General features: G+C 50.1%; 1 protein-coding gene across 3 annotated transcripts in view; it reads left to right on the top strand.

Annotated features, from left to right (window-relative positions):
- Positions 1–3,675, top strand: part of TXN2 (thioredoxin 2) — a 12,718-nt gene that overhangs the window by 7,434 nt on the left and 1,609 nt on the right. The window lies entirely within an intron of this gene.

Raw genomic sequence — 3,675 nt, 5'->3', positions numbered from 1 at the left:
AGCCCAACCTCCTTGTTTTGCCAAGCCCTGGGCAGATGTCACTGCAAGGCTAGGAAGCTCCAACAGGAATGCTTCCTGACCCTCCCCCAGCCCTTCCTTCCTTCCTTCCTTCCTTCCTTCCTTCCTTCCTTCCTTCCTTCACACCTGTCCTTTTGGAAGAGAGCCTGAGGAAGCCGTGGCAGCTAAGAAATCCAAAGTACCTCCTGGGATAGCTTCCTCCAAGGCCTGAGTGCTTTTCCAAATGTTGGATAAACTGCTTAAAAGTATATGCATGGAATTAGGCACATCTTCCCCAGCCCTTCTGACAGCCCCCATGCCCAGCACACCCTCATGGGTCTCTTTCCTCACACAAATGCCCCTCCCCTCACATCCCACTTTTTTTTTTTTTTAATGTTTTTGTTGATTTTTAGAGAGAGGGGAAGGGAGAAGGATAGAGAGATAGAAACATCAATGAAAGAAACATCATGGATGGACTGCCTCCTGCACGCCCCCTACTGGGGATCGAGCCCCAACCTGGGCATGTGCCCTGACCGGGAATCAAACCAGCGACCTGTTGGTTCTTGGGTTGACGCTGATCCACTGAGCCACACCAGCCAGGCTCACATCCTACTTCTTATGCTTGGAGTTTTACCCTTTTATCTCCTAATCTTACAGAGTGCCCTTCAAAAAGCATTAGGAAAACAGCTAAGAGGGAAAGTCACCTGTAATCTTACCATCCAAACGCAGCCACTGCCAACTTTTAGGGTCCCTCGTTTGGGTTTTTTGTTAGTTTTTTTTTTCATTTTCATGTTCCATATAACTTCATAGATAGTCCATAGCTGGAATGTACTATATACTTCAGTCACTACCATATCCCCTGTTTTGAACGTCTTCTAAGTCAGTGCTTCTCAAACATGAATATGACCTGGGATGTTGAAGAGCAGACTGATTCAGTAGGTCCGGGTAGGGCCCAAGATTCTGCATTTCTAACAAGCTTCCCGGTGATGCCACTGGGAGTCTGGGACCAAGTATCGAGGAGCAAAGTTCCTGGCTGATGTGGCTCAGTGGTTGCGATCGACCTATTAAAAATTTACCCAATCCACCCGGAGGCCACAGTTCAATTCCCGGGGGAGAGAAGCGGGGAGGTGCAGGAGGCAGCCGATCAATGATTCTCTCTCACATTGATGTTTCTGTCTCTCCTCTCCCTTCCTCTTTGAAATCAATAAAAATATATTTTAGGAAAAAAGTTAAAGCCTGGGCTGGCCGTGGGCCATGATCCTCCTCACCTGTCAACGAGAGGGTTCCCTCGTGGTGGTTTGGAAAAAATTTTAATGACGTGTATCCACAATTACAGCATCATACTGAACAGTTTCAGAACCCTAAAACCCTCTGTGCTCCCCTTTTCTCCCTCCTCCCCGTGAGCCCCTGGCAGCCACTGACCTTTTTCCTGTCTCCTCAGTGTTGCCTTTTCCAGAAGGTCATGGAGCTGCATTTGATTTTTTTCAATAGTAGTTTCCCCAAGAATCTTCCTGTATCTAAAAGCTTTTACAAAGCACTTGGCTTTTCTCGTTTGAAGCCTGGCATCCTTTCAACGCTTCTCTGCTTGTGCTTCCTAGCCCTGCGGGGACTTGGTATTTACCTCCAACTCCTCGTTCTTGGGCCGAGGTACCGGGTAATTTGATCACTGCTTCACCAACAGCCAAGTCAAATCCCAGCTCCACCCCTTGTCGCTCAATCTGTGTGCCTCAGTCTTCTCGTCTTGAAAATGACCCCAACTTGAGGCAAGAATTTATGAGATCACACACACAAGTGGGTAGTGGCACTTAAAAAGCGCCCGATATGTGGCAGCCAGGGTGACAGTCATCTCTCCCTTTGCATTAGTTCTGCAATTAGCTAGGAGGAGGTCGCCAGTCCCTTGCAAAGCCTAGCACTGTGCCTGTCCCTTGGTAGATCCTTAGCAATTGGAGGAAACTGGGGTGAGACGGCTTTCAGGGGCATGAGGTCCAGGAGAATGTGCCCGGGACCTATGTGCACTTCCCGGAGGCCGTGTTTATAGGCACCAGCCCCCTCCTGATTTGTGAGCCAAACTCAGGATCAGCAAAGCCATATCCTCCTCCTTGGGGGTGAGGGGAGCCCAGTCACAGCCCCAGTACCCCTGCAGTGCTGGGAAAATCCAGGCTCTGGCATGCCCGTGGCTCTGTGTATAAGTATAAGTTTATGTGTCTGTGTATAAGTTTAAACTTCAAAGGACGTCCTTGATCAGTAATGACAGACCTTGGTTGTCATGAAAATACAGTCATGGTGTGTATGCTGTACACCCAGCGGCTGCGCGATCTGTATGTGCGAGCACATGTGTGGCTGCACGTGCCATCATGACAGGACTTACCTGAAGTTCTTGAGGAAAACAAGTCCACTTCAGTCCTGCTTAGAGGACACGTAGAAACAATTCGGTCACTGCACATGCAATGACATACAGCTTTTGTTTCTATGAAGAAACAGAGGACAAAGCCCTGGCCAGCCAGGTAGCTCAGACAAACAAAAAAACACTGATAATTAAAAAAAGAGAGGGCAGGGTGCGATCCAGCAAGGGCCAAGTGAAAGTGCTTGAAAAGTTGCCAGATTTGAGGCCGCTCCCTTCACAGACCACTAGAGGGTGCAAAAGATCAAAGCACCAGCCCTGTGATCTTACCATCAAACCATGTGCCTCAGTGGCCCCTGGTGCATCCTGGAGCATGCTTTTCTGGGCCCTGCCCCTGTCTGGAGACAGGGCGCGCCACGTGCTGGACCCTTGCACTTCACGCCATCACCCAGGCCAGAGTCAAGAGTGACAAGGACAGGAACTAGTGACATGTGGTCTGCCCACACATGCCACCCACATCAGCCCCAGGCTGATCCTTAAGGGCCCTGAAGACACTAACCAAGACAGGGACCCTGTCATCTCACCTGCTGCGTTTGTCCCCAGAGGCCCTTAGGAGAGGGGGCCAGGCCTGCCCCATGAAGTCTGAGTGGCCTGCGGTTCTTTGTAACTGACATACGTACAGCTGAACATTGTAAATGCTAAGACTGGCTCCTAAGGATGACTCCTGGGCAGGACAGCACCCGGGATAAGTGAAGACCTGGGATGTTTGTCTAAATCACTGCTGTAGTTAACTTTGTGGAAGATAAGTCAGTGTTTATCTTGTTGTGTTTATATATTTTTTTCCAAATGGCCACCAGTGGCAGGCAGGGAGCCCAGGGAACAGAAAATGCTCATTACCGTCAGCAAATCGTGTTACAGAGCATCATGGGCCTTATTTACATACCATGTCATCTATGCAGGTCCCCTGAGGGAGCTTGAGAGGACGCCTCATAGGCCAAGAATGCTGCCGCCAACCCCCATACTAAAGAAACGCCAGGCCATATATTGCTGAGCCCTCTTCCCACACTGTCCAGTTCCAGTTGGTGACTTTCTGGACCCTTTTAACCGTCATGGCGTTGAGCTGAAGTGGTTCTCATGGGGCCCTGGGTTAGACTGTCCTGCCCTGCCCTAGGCAGCCATCATATGCTGAGTGCCCACTGTGTACCAGGCACCGTGCCAGGTTCTCACACTGCTGGCGGCCCTGCCAGGTGCAGGCACTGCGCTGAGATCTGCATTATTTCGTTCAGCCCCCCACAGCCCTCTAAATATGAGTCCTGTTAAGTGTCTTCCGGGTTTTG

This window comes from Myotis lucifugus, unplaced genomic scaffold (genome assembly GCF_000147115.1).
Source record: "Myotis lucifugus unplaced genomic scaffold, Myoluc2.0 scaffold_718, whole genome shotgun sequence".
Taxonomy (NCBI): Eukaryota; Metazoa; Chordata; class Mammalia; order Chiroptera; family Vespertilionidae; genus Myotis; species Myotis lucifugus.
The sequence above is the reverse complement of the archived record's forward strand: the minus strand, read 5'-3'. Positions and strand labels throughout refer to the sequence as shown.